Here is a 13,401-nt window from a genome sequence, read left to right as displayed (position 1 = left end):
TAAGGATTATGATGCAAAATAACCCAACTGTGCATGGGTGGTCCTCTCTCTGCCCATTTCTGCTTTTAGAGACTTAGAAGAGCTGCCAAAGTACCTATAGTAGGTGTTTGATTTAAAAGGAAACACTCAAGCTTTGCCTTCTTGTAGGGGCATGTGAACAGGCCAAGGCTGCAGCTGTGTGGAAGGATAAAGAAAAACTCTGAGCGTTTAACAGCACTTGGAAAGCAAAAAAGAAATCATGTTGAGCAAGAAGTTCTTACAAATTTATGATAATTGGTGTCCCAACCCCACATGTGATACCAGGTTATGGCTCCATGAGTTCTTAGTGCCACAGGTCATCCGGTCAGTTCCTGCTGCACCAAGGCCCCGCGGTGTGCTGCAGTAGTTTGGAGACCACAGAGAAGCAAGGTGATTGTTGATGACAGAGTTCTAGAATGGTCTCTGGTTTTGCAGGGTGCAGAGCACAGCAGGATCCGAGCGTCTATGTGTTCTCTTGCACATGCCTTTTCAGGCATGGTGGGGGCTTCACCTCTTGGAGGGGGTCAAGGTCAGCCTTTGTCGGTTCTGCTTCTGAGCTGGAAACTCACTGCTTGTGCAAAAAATAACCCAAGCCAAGTGTGTTCATCAGTTTTCCATTACTGTAATGAAATACCTGAGGCTGGAGAACTTACAAGGAGAAAAATTGCTTTGGCTTGCAGTTTGGTACCCTGCAAATTCACCCAGCATAGTGCCAACTCTGCCAGAGGTATGATGACTGCATCACCATGGTGGTTGGCACCCCATGGGAAGGAGCGATCCCAGGTGAGACAGGATGTCAGAGCAGGGGAGGGGCTAGGCCTGCTCTTGTATAGCAATTCTCTTACAAAAACTTACTCGGGGGTCCATAACTACCTTAGTCCCTTCGAAAGGTAGTGCCTCACATGACCTCTAAACACCTCCTATGGGGTCCCACCTCTTCAGGGCCCCAACCTATTAACATAACCTGAGGACTAAGCAACCTGGTTAACTCTGACAGCACTAAATTTAAGGTCTTTAGAGCCTAAAATTCAAGGTAAGGTAACCTACAAAATTCTGTATCTGTTGAGATGGCGATGTGGGAGAACTCTAATTACCCAAACCTTAAGTGAAAAAAAGTCCACTCTCAGCCTAAAGGCTATTTGTCAATCCATGGATGACAGTAATTCTTAGCTAAAAAGGAAATAAATGTACCATATCCTAATCCTGGTTTCTCCCATATAATAGTATCCATTCTCAACTTTGATTTTCTTGTGTAAAAACAGCTGGATGTCCACCTAGGGCTCTTAGTACTTTACTGTCCATCATCCACACGTCCACATTTATGTACTTAATAATATCACTCTCTGTTCTGTTTGGTTTTTGTCTTCTAGAAAACTCTTTCATTGTAATTGAAATGAGCCATGAAACATGTACAAGTAAGCTGCATAGAATTCTAGCACTTCCCATTAGCATCAGGCTTTATAGAAATGCCCTCACTGGGGCGGGGGGCGGAGAGTTCCAAAGAACAATTCCTTTCTACCCTAGCTCTTCTTTCAAGAGCACACATTCAACTGGAACTTAGTTTTTCCTCTTCGCTAGACTGGGAAAACACTCCTCAGAGGGTACAAGTGTCCCCCTCGCAGCACAAAGCACCTGTCTGACTGAGTGACTCCGCACATTTCCACGAAAGCATTGTGGAGAATTAGCCAACAGCCATTCTTCCCCACATGGTGACTGCATGTGTGGATCATGATGTGTTATAAGTTGCCGGTCTACTTTTCTTGCCATCTACTGAGAGTTTTAACTCAAGCGTTCAAATTCATGTGGACATGACAAAGCTTGCAGTTTCTTCTTCTTTTATTTTTATTTTTTAGATTTATTTATTTTTATTGCAAAGTCAGATACACAGAGAGGAAGAGAGACAGAGAGGAAGATTTTCCATCCATTGGTTCACTCCCCAAGTGACCACAATGGCTAGAGCTGAGCTGATCTGAAGCCAGAAGCCCGGAGCCTCTTCCAGGTCTCCCACGTGGGTACAGGATCCCAATGCTTTGGGCCATCCTTGACTGTTTTCCTGGGCCACAGGCAGGGAGCTGGATGGGAATTAGAGGTGCCAGGATTAGAACCAGCGCCCATATGGGATCCCGGTGTGTGCAAGGCGAGGACTTTAGCCACTAGGCAACCATACTAGGCCCTAGCTTGGAGTTTCAAGCACTGCAATTATATCACAACTAGTCCATCCAAGACATTCAACATCAGGATGGTGCCTTTTAGGTCATTGCCAATTCCCTTTACCCTTTAGACAGCTTTTACTTCAAAGATTTATTTGAAAGGCAGACCTAGAGAAAGGAAGAGACAGAGAGAGATCTTCCATGTGTTGGTTCACTCCTCCAAATGGCTGCATTGGCCAAGGCTGATCCAAGCTGGAATCAGGAATGTGGGCCACCATCCGTGTCTCTCATCTGGGTAGCAGGGGCACATGGGCCATCTTCCACTGCTTTCCAAGCTTGGTTGCAGTGAGCTGGGTGAGAAATGCAGCACCTGGAAATGAAATAGCTTTGTGACTATCTGTTATTATGATAATGTTAGAAAAGCATTCACGTAACACATATTCAAATCTGTAAAACATGCTCTTATTACTGATGAAGTAACTTGCTACTATGTGGTTTGCTTTGGGTGTGATTTGTCCCCAAGGTTTTCTTGTTCTCAGGGTGGTTCTGTTCATAGGTTCGTTGAAGAGGTGGGAGCCAGTTGGAGGTCCTTAGAGGTCACTTGGGGCGTTGTGCTTTGAAGGGACCAAGTGGTACTGATTCTGTAATTTGGATTGGGGTCCAGAAATGTGAATAGCGTGCTAGGAAGTTAAGATACAGGTGCATAAGGGCTCCTCTTTCAGAAACCCTGTCTTGTGTTTCTACTTTTTTTTTTCCCTCTCAATACAATATTGTCACTGAAAAGAAAAGCCAGGAGAAAAGCTAGAGTTAATAAACTACCACATGCAAGTTAAATCTGGTCTTCTTCCTCTTTTTGTAAATAAAACTTTATTGGGACACAGCTAGGCTCATTTGTTTATATATAGTCCATGGCTACTGTTCCTCTCAGTGGCGAACTAGCTGGGTCAAAGACTGTGTGGCCGGCGGAACCTAATATGTTTAACGAGGTCTTTACACAATATTATGTATTATAATATGTAGAGGATCCTTTATAGAAAATTTGCCAACTACCTGTTAAAAGGGTGAAGTCTCCCCCTGTGTGCTAAGTATCTTTTCCTGAAAACAAATAAGACTCTCAGCAGAAGACTTGTATGTGTATTGAGCCAGTCAGAAATCTGTTTCCCATAGCCACAGAAGTGCAAAAGACCCAGCATAAAGTTTAAAATAGAAAATTAAGGTCAAATGTCATAGATCTTGAAACAAGAAGATATGACTCAAGACCCTGAAATAAATGATTTATTTTATTTTAAGAAGTGCGATTTGAGATGAGGAAGACCTCTGTCTCTGAGCTGGGTGAGACCCTCAGTGTGCACAGTGACTTGTACTAACCTCACTTTTCTCTGGAAGCCAACAGGTGTATTAAATAACTCAGAATGGGAAAAAGTATAGGTCTTCATTTATCCATTGAGAGAGAACTCTGTTCTCAGTTCATTTGATGGGAAATGGATTTGTTGGCTTTGATAATTAAGCTGGCAAAGCAAATTTGGTTCCAGGGGTTTAATGAGCTAGTGTGGGTGGCCAACAAATTGCAGGTTTAGACATAAATATTTCAAACGTGGGTGGCTGGCTTTTAACCCTAGGGCAAATTTCATGATTGTAAGGAAGTTTTAGGCTGGCAGCCAAGTTCAAAGAGTATTTGCCAAATACTAAGAAAAAAATGTGAACTCCTTTAAGCAATTTTGTGTTATCTGAGGGCAGGATTGTGCTGCTCATTGGGGTCTGATGGAGGTGCTAAATTGGCATCACTTGAGTCTTCTCGGATGATATATTTGTGAACTTTCAGCCTTGTATATTTGTGCCTGGATGTCACTCTTAGTGTGTTATCTCAAAGGAGAGAGAATTGAGGAGGAAAGAAGGAGATTTATTCCATTTTCGTACCTCTCACAGCCTGATGGCTGATATGTTTACATCCACGTAGTATTTCATATCTGGCCTCTGGTTTCCTATTTTGTGAATAATCAAAATCTGGATTCTTGTGTCATGTGTGTATACTTCAAAAATTTCTGAAATGAAATGATAGGATTAGTTAATTTTGATAAACCACTTTTCCTGAAATGGCTGTTTAAGTTAGACTCCTGTTTGGGGGAGGAAATGGGTTCACACTCAAGACATGAAGGTTTAATCCTTACTGAATTGTCACCCTTTTAGGGAAACTGCATTTAAAGCAGATCTCAGCTGGGTTCAGGGAGGAACTTACCACAAAGGCAAGGGGATTTGCAAAAGCAAGTCAGAAATTTCCATGTAAATTGCTTCTCAGTCTGAAAACTATTCTGAATTCTAGCACTGAGTTCACTAACTGTGAAGTGCAAAGCAAGTATGGGTTCAGTGTGAAGAGCTCTCTCACTACCCAGTAGAACCTACAGAACTTGACATAATATTCATTGTGTCTTTATGCTGGAGTCAAAAAACTAAGCCCAGTTTCTTCATACTTGCTCACATTTGTAAAAGTAATCAAACTGGGACTCAAATTGGACTGGATAGATCTATTGACTTAGAAATATATTGCAACCGGGCCCAGTGTGATAGCATAGTGGTTAAAGTCCTCGCCTTGCACACTCTGGGATCCCGTATGGTCACTGGTTCTAATCCCGGCAGCCCCACTTCCCATCCAGCTCCCTGCTTGTGGCCTGGGAAAGCAGTCGAGGACAACCCAAAGCCTTGGGACCCTGCACCCACGTGGGAGACCCGAAAGAACTCTGAGTTCCTGGCTTCAAATCGGCACAGCACTGGCCATTGTGTTCACTTGGGGAGTGAATCATCAGATGGAAGATCTTCCTCTCTGTCTCTCCTTCTCTTTGTATATCCACCTTTCCAATAAAAATAAATAAATCTTTAAAAAAAAGAAATATATTAGAATCGCTCACATTACTTTTTCTCACCTATTGGCAGATTATAGAGGTTTTGCAGGTTTGCTGAAGGAAGAGTGTCCATGTGTGATAATGTCTTTTATGTTCTTAAAGAAGTTAAACGTTGGAGTTGTGTCTTTGGCATATTGTTTTAAAAAGTCAGTATGTTGTGGATATTAAAGAGGATTATTTTGGGGAGCAAGTAGTTAGCCTAGTGGTTGAGATGCCCACTCCCACTTCCCAGTGCCTGGGTTCCCTTCCCTGCACACCCTGGGAGGTAGCAGGTGATGGCTCCAGTAGCTGGAGCCCTGCCACCCAAATGGGAAACCTAGCTTGCTCCAGTTCTGGGATTTAGGCCTGGCCTAGCCCTTGCCAAGTCCTCTTTGGGGTATCTCTCTCTCTCTATCTCTTTCCGTATCAAATAGTCAAGATTTTATGCTTAATAACTGAAGGGTGACTAAATGGTAGTTAATGAATGATCTATAAGGAGGCACTGGAAACTTGGTATAGTTTCTGTTCTTTAGATGTTCATCCACTCATTTCCTATCCTCTGATGATTCTTGACAGATTCCTGTATTGCTACATAGATGCAGTTTTTACCAAATTGTTGGCAAATGGTGACTTTTTATATTCTCATTCTAAATAGACTTGTCACTTGGCAATCTACTGTAAAGCAGAAATTTCTTCTCTCCTGTTTTTCATTCATTCACTTACTTAGATTGCCTGATTCAGTGAATTCTAATCCTCTGTTATCGTTATGTGCTGTAATGCTCAGCTTCGCTGCCCAGGATTTGGCCAGTGGGAATTTCCTGTGTCCTTTTGGCATGTCCTCTAATTCTCTGAGTGTTTTTCTTACTTTATGGTGTAACAAGACGTCACCTTGCATGTTCCCTCCCTTGGTATGATAAGGATACTTGGTTTGTATTAGTAGAGAGTGATTCTTTAAGACTAAGATTTATGTGCAAGTTCATATACTTTGCTACTGAAAGAGATTTTTCTTTTCCTCAGGGAACTGAGATAGAAAATATGTGAATGAACAGACATGCACAGCTGCATTGTCAATTTTCTTTTTAAGTTGAGAGAGAGAGACAGAGAGAGAGAGGAGAGACAAGCTCCCATCTGCTGGTTTACTACTTAAATGCCCACAACAACCCTTGGCTAGAGCTGAAGCTGGGGAATCAGTCATCAGTTCACATCTCCCACATGGGATGTGGAAAGAACCCCATTGTCTGCTGCCTCCCAGGGTCTGCTTTAGCAGGAGGCTGATTTTAGGAGTGAAGCTGACCATTGCTTAATATCACAAAATGGCAAGGTGTCATAGCTGGTAGGTCAAACACTTGCCCCTGATTTTTACATCTGTCTGTATACCTACTAAAGATCCCGTGCTGAGGCTGCATTATTCCAATTCCAACCTAATGTCCTGGGCTTGTTCTGTTGCCTATCTGCCTGCCTTCCGTCTTTCCTTCCTTCCGTCTTCCTGTTTTTCCCAGGCACGTTAGCAGGAAATTGAATTGGAAGTGTAACTCATGTAGGACATCCTTGTCAGGGGTTGTTGCTTAATCTGTTGTGCCCCAGAGCTGTCCCCTTCACTTCTTTCCATATTTACAACATCCTGTGTGATCAAGAAGAAACTAACCACCCTTACCTTCAATATAGTCTCTTAGTTATTCTAACCCCTGTGTATGACCAGTCCACAGGTGCCACAGGTCATGAACTGCCTCTTTGGTTGTACCTCACCCCACTAAACTCCACAGGAGGGAAAAAAATGCAGCAGAGGGAGAAAACAAGAGGGGGTCTATAGAAAGAAAGAGAATATAGCACCCCAAGATCTGTGGTCTCTAGGCAAGGCTTTGACTTCACAGTCTATTTGTAGAACGTTAAATTCTTATTTACCACTTATTAAATATGGCAAATAAGCCTAATTTCTGTGGCACTGGGGGTAGGGAGGATTTTCCGTTTCAAAATTAAAATATAAATTTTTTAAATCTAAAGATAAAAAAATGAATTCATAAGCCTAAATGTTTCCCTTTTCACTGAAAATGAAAACTTTGCTAGAGAACTTGAAAAGGCAAGCCGTGTGAGTTGTGAGGTTTCTTTCTTGGTAAAGAGCAAATAGTGTTTTAATTGCTTTTAAATTAATTGACAGTTGAAATAGCCTGGCCATTAGGAAGTGCTAACGGAGCTGATGCAAGCTGATGGACTTGCTGCAAAGTGACCCAGTGTGTTTGTATTTGTCCGTGGCCTGGCCCGAGAAGGGTGGGGACTCGCTCCACATTGGCTTACACCACCACAAAGAGCAGAGAGAATTTCCTTCAGCTGCAGAAGACGGGGTTGGGAGAGCCCATTCCTTCCATTTCAAAATATAAAATAGCACGTGGGATGTTGATGTGCTTTTTTTTTCTTGCATCACTGCATGCTTTTGAGATTATGTAAAGGCTGCTGGTGACAAAATCGACAAGGATGATTTAGAAAAAAATCTATCTAAATAAAGCGAACCAGGAAAAACAAATCAATTTACCCCAGACGGTGTAATGATTACCCTGTGGGTGGGGGAAGGAAGCTATAATTAATCTGCAAGCCCTCTGCTCCAAGGATACCCTTTGTATCTGCAGCCAGCCTCAGGTCTTCTTAAAATTAATACTGATCTGATTGCCCACACATAGCAGCAAGCTTCCTGTATTTGAAGATACAGGGGAATTGGGCCTGACATGGTAGCCTAGTGGCTAAAGTATTCATTGGGCACTGGTTCTAATCCAGGCAGCCCTGCTTCCCATCCAGCTCCCTGCTGTGGCCTGGGAAAGCACTGGAGGATGGGTCAAAGCCTTGGGACCCTGCACCAGCATGGGAGACCAGAGGAAGCTCCTGGCTCCTGGCTCCTGGCTCCTGGCTTTGGTTTGGCACAGCTCCAGCTGTTGCGGCCACTGGGAAAGTGAATCATTGGATGGAGGACCTTCCTCTCTGTCTCTCTGACTTTCCAATAAAAAAAAAAATAAATCTTTTTTAAAAAAAGGTACAGGAACTTGTGCATTTTTGTGATAAATATGATTAGTTTTTTTACCCTAAATTTATTAGCTGCCTTATCCGGTTACCCACATTCGCTTTTCCTATTCAGCTGATAACGTAGAAAAAGAAATGTGATATTAAGATCGGTAGTAGGGTGCTTTCATTTGGAAGGAAGGGGGAGAAAATCTTTGCTTAAGCCTTGTAAGCCTAGTGAGAAGGGTAAGCACCTGTGTTTACAGTATCAGTTATCCCTGCTCTTTAGAAGGTTGTCTTAGATAGCCTGCACTGGGAGAGGGTTTAACAGAGTTGTTGTGAGGATTGGATGAAAGGAGAAACACCTGACAGACATTCTGGCAAATGAGGATGTGGCCTTTTGCTTGATGTCTGTTCGCCTCCGGGTAGATTTCTAGTCTTTCATTATTTGTCTGCAAGCAATTTTCCTATCACTTATATATGATCAAAAAAGGAATTTGTAATATGCTGGAAGGGAGGTTTCTGATGCCAGAATGCTTTGGGAGTGTGTGAGGATGCTTCGGAATGTTACACAGATCACAGAAAGACAAGTAAGCAGAAGGGGGAGATGCGAGGGAAGGAACAATGATTCCAGGGGAGTCAGAAGAGGTGCTTATTCCTCTGATAACGTTGCCATTCACCTTGACCCTGGGGCTTGTTAGGAGCCTTTGAGTGGATTCAGCTTCCTAAGCGCCAGGTTTTTCTGTTTCTGGGGCTCTAACTTCATGTTGTGTTGAAGGTTTGTGGTGTAGACAAGTTAGGTGTTGAGGTCAAAACTGCAGAAACGTGTTGGACAGACCTGGCTCTTGTTTATCCATAGGACAAGATGAATGAGATCAAGATCTGTGCCTCAGGAGTGACTGGGAGATTGCAGATAGTGTAGAAGATAATTCCTTGGCCTCTTGTTCAATGATACCAGGCCATACTCCACCAGAAGTGTGCAGTGGGTACTATACTTTTGAAGCATTCAGTTACCATTAATAGAGTATACTGACACACTGAAGACGCATGGGCTACTAGGCCATGACTTTTGCTAGATAGTACATTCATTATTGATTTTTAACCAAGTCTGGATCAAATTGGATGAGCACAGATTGTATTTCTGGCATCAGAATCTTATCATTGGAGTTTGCCAGGGCACTTGAATAAATTGCAGCTTGGTAGAGAGGTTAGGAACAGTGACACATACCCTTTTTGAGCTCAAACGTTAGCCAATGGGAGACTGGGAGTGAGAGGATGGAAATTGGCAGGTTGATCTGACAAATTTGTCTCCTAATGGTAGGCTGGCCCATTCTATTACTCTGCTTGTATTGTTGGACAGTCTGATCTTAAATTGCTTATTTTAAGTAGTGGGTGCCAGCTTATCCCAAATATAATTGAAATGAGGTAGATACTAAGCTTTTATTTTTTTTTAAACTTAGCATGTGAGGTTTGGCACTTAAGGAGGAGGACTATACTTCGACATGACAAACCAATGCTTTGTGGAGTACTTCACTTTCCTAAGTCTTATCTCAGGAAAGATAAGTCTCCCTCTTTTTGAAAAGGTTTATTTATTTTTATTGGAAAGGCAGATGAGATTTCCAGAGAGAAGGAGAGACAGAAAGAGCTTCCATCTGCTGGTTCACTCCCCAAATGGCCACAATGGCTTGTGCTGAGCCAATCTGAAGCCAGGAGCCAGCTTTTTCCAGGTGCCAGGTCCCAAGGCCTTGGGTCATGCTTAACTGCTTTCCTGGGTCATAAATTGGGAGCAGGAAGGGAAATAAGGCAGCTGGGACATGAACCGACACCCATGTGGGATCTAGCGCTTACAAGGTGAGGATTTAATCATTGAGCCGTCGTGCTGGACCCACCCCCTATATCTCTTAAACCATCCCAGATTGTCCTTTTAAATAAAAATAAATGAATAAGAACCTTAATACTTAGGTGACCATGCTTGGGTTTTGAAATAGTTGATGAATTTTTACTGTCAAACATGTATTTTTAGTTTTTCTTTTGTGGTTTTAGAACTCTTTTGAAGAGAGTAGGAAAGAATTTCTATAGCAATCCAGTTTCATTTGTTATTTTTGGAGGAAAAAAAGGCTTTTTGTGTAAGTTGTCAAATATTGCCATGTGTTTAACAATGGTTCTGAACCACCTGACTTGTAAATCCTGTAGGTATATGACTTCTTGGCACTGTTCAACTTGGATCTTGTTTTTGTTCTGCTCGCAAATAATGTTAGTCTGTGTGATTGTTTTTTCCTTACAATTGGGCTGATTTTTGTTTTAGTACCAAATTTAAGGTCAAGAATTACATGAAGGAAGAGCTCAGAAAGAACATAGTGTAAGTTAGTAATGTCATTGTGTTGTTGGAAAATAAAGCTTGAAGTACTACCTCAGAAATATAACATTTTAGAAAATAAATTATTGATTGTTCCTTGGAGCACAAAAAATATGTTTTATTTGCTTAAAATGGCAGGATAATGTGATATTAGTAACACAGACTTAAGAGCCAGATTGCTTAACTTAAAATTATTGGCTCTGTTGCTTACTGGATACACGTCTATGGGAAATTTCCTTTACCCTACTTGGTTTCCATGTTCCAATCTGGAAGTAGGGAAGCAGGCTAAATGAGCTTATTTCTATAAAGTACTTGGAGCAATTGCTGATCGATGAGTGAGTGAAAGTGTTTGTTATGGTGATTATTGCTATTTATTATCATCATTAAGATTTAGTCACCTGAAGTACGCATGATTGAGTCCTCACTAAGTTTCAGACACTTTTCAAGGCTCAGTAAATCATTAATCAGACCCCCAGTAGAAACAACTTTATATTACTGCAACGTTTCATTACACATTGTGGTGAACTTTTTATTGGTAGTCCATTTGAATGAGGCAACTGAAACCAGATTTGCCTCTTCATTAGAAAGTAGTAAGCAGATGCTGTTTATTTGAAAGGAAATTAACGGGAATACTGCAGACTATTTCAGGGCACTTCAACAAGTTCATAAAAAAATAGAACTAAAAGTTAAGCTTATTTTGGTGCAAAACTATTTTGAAGTCCATGCATAGGTTTTCATAGCCTGTGTTTTCCATGAACCTCAACACAGTGCCTACCAGAAACCCCCAAGACATTAATTCCTCGAAATAGAAGTGGAAAATGCATTTAGGAAATGGACTGCCCCTAATCTCATTGAAGATACCTAAGGGCAAAGTGCTCCAACCCTGGAGCGAATGGATAGAAAAGTGGATGGATGGATTTTAGTTGTTAAATGTAAGATTGCACTTGTTTCACAGTACTGGAAGAAGGAGATCCCAAAGTCTTTGTATGGGCGCTCAGGGCTTGCACGGCGTGCTCTCAGGCCCCTGTGCCAATGGTCCTGCCCTTCCTGCACAGCCATCCAAGCACCTGTGTACTCATGATCACGTCCATGCCCAGGATCCCTATCTGCAAACTGCAGTTACTTCTGGCATCTCAGAGAAGCTGGAGGACAAATGGGGGAGAACATTGCATTATGTGAAATTCTTTCGTCTGTTCAGTCTGCCTCTCCAGCTCAGCTAGAGTCTACTCCAGTCTGACCATCTTCAGCTGCCCTCTGCAGCCTGTGATTTCCTGGCTGACCCGTGCACCAGCCCCTCCCTAAGGGCCGCTCAGATTCTCAGATTCTTGCCAGTTATCTGTATTTCCAGTTTGTTTTAAATTATTTGGAGCTATTTTTATACATTCAGACAGATTTCTTTTAAAGCTTTCACTTATTTTCTTTGTTTCACTTATTTTCTTCTATTAGTCTTTCCAATAATTACTCATAATAAAATTGTGAAAAACAATTTTACCACACCCATCACTCAGTATTTTTTTTAACCTGCTTTAGTGTGAACTAGGGAATATTTTGGAAGGATTTTTAAATGTAGCTTTGTAGTTTCTTGTAATCTAAAACGCAAGAACTTTCTGACATGAGTAGCATGGTTAAGGACTTGCACACTATCCCCCAAACATTGAAAAACCACTGTGATTTAAACTGTATAGAAATGAACTGGCTTACAACTATCTGTGGATGCAGAAACATATTGTCTGTGAGGTTTCACTCAGGAAGCTTGAGTGGAAAATTATAAGCTTTAAAGCCATGATTCTTAAGGTACTTTGAGGATCTGGTGCCTCCCTAAGATAAGTCTTTTAGGAAATCGACTTCTGAATTGTTCGAAGGGCAGACATGAAGAGGGACTTTATAGAATTTGCTGGAAACTAAACCACATCCATCACTTTCTTCCAAACTTGTAGCAAGTAGGCTAGGTCTTATCTGACTACCTGATATTTATGTTTAAAAAGAGTATTTCTATTAGCCTTTTATTTTTTTTTTAAAAAATTGATGCTTCTGAAATCTCTTGATATCGATTCCACATGAAGAGCAAACAGACTCACTCTACGTGTACCGCTCACAACAGAAGCCCTTTTACTATTATTATTATTATTATTTAATCGGAAAGTCAGATATACAAAGAGGAGGGGAGACAGAGAGGAAGATCTTCTGTCTGCTGATTCACTGTCCAAGTGGCCACAAAGGCTAGAGCTGAGCCAATCTGAAGCCAGGAGCCTTGACCTTCTTCTGGGACTCCCACGCAGATGCAGGATCCCAAGGCTTTGGCCCCTCAACTGCTTTCCCAGGCCAGAAGCAGGTAGCTCAATGGGCAATGATATGGAGGAGGATATACCCAGCACACATTCAGTCCATACCTACTCTTATAAAGGTGAATGGAAACATTGACTCTAAGATCTTTCCACATTATTTCAAGTTCATGAAACAACCATTTGTAATATTTTGGGAGCTGCAATCCACTGAAAATATGGCCATCGCCCTTCATTATAACACTGCAGAATGGTAGTGCAAGCAGAGACTGTAAGAAGTTTTCCTCTAGTGATTCTTAGACTTTGGAATTAGACACTTAGTGTGAATTCTGCTTGGAATCTGTCAAGTACGCATGTTGAAAACAAAAATCCTACCTTGAAGATACTGTGCCGGCTGAAATAAACTGGACACAAAAGGACAAAGAAATACAACAGTCTTTAGAAAATGTTTATGAAAAACAGCTTCAGGTTTTTTTTTTAAATTCTATACCCCTTGAACATACTTAAGTACCCTAAAATTGTGTGTGACTCCACCTGTATGAATTCCCAGAGTAGTCAAATTCATAGAGACAAAATAGAAATGTGGTTGCTGGAGGCTGAGGGGAATGGCAAGTTGCTGTTGAAAGGGTAGGCAGTTTGCATTTGGATAATGAATGTTCTGATGTTGAATGGCGTGATGATTACCCAGCAGTGTGAATACGCTATATGCTACCGAGTTGCATATTGCAAATGGC

The 13,401-nt window shown here is 41.6% G+C and overlaps 1 protein-coding gene and 1 non-coding gene across 2 annotated transcripts in view; one reads left to right on the top strand and one right to left on the bottom strand.

The window, feature by feature from the left end:
* Positions 1-13,401, top strand: part of UST (uronyl 2-sulfotransferase) — a 297,060-nt gene that overhangs the window by 64,641 nt on the left and 219,018 nt on the right. The gene's annotated exons all lie outside the window — the stretch shown is intronic.
* LOC118758431 (U11 spliceosomal RNA) lies at positions 12,362-12,497 on the bottom strand. The gene has a single exon (XR_004995722.1). It is a non-coding gene; the product is annotated as a U11 spliceosomal RNA (small nuclear RNA).

The sequence above is a fragment of the Ochotona princeps genome, chromosome 1 (genome assembly GCF_030435755.1).
Source record: "Ochotona princeps isolate mOchPri1 chromosome 1, mOchPri1.hap1, whole genome shotgun sequence".
NCBI lineage: Eukaryota > Metazoa > Chordata > Mammalia > Lagomorpha > Ochotonidae > Ochotona > Ochotona princeps.
Note: the sequence above shows the minus strand (reverse complement) of the source record. Positions and strands in the feature narration are given on the sequence as shown.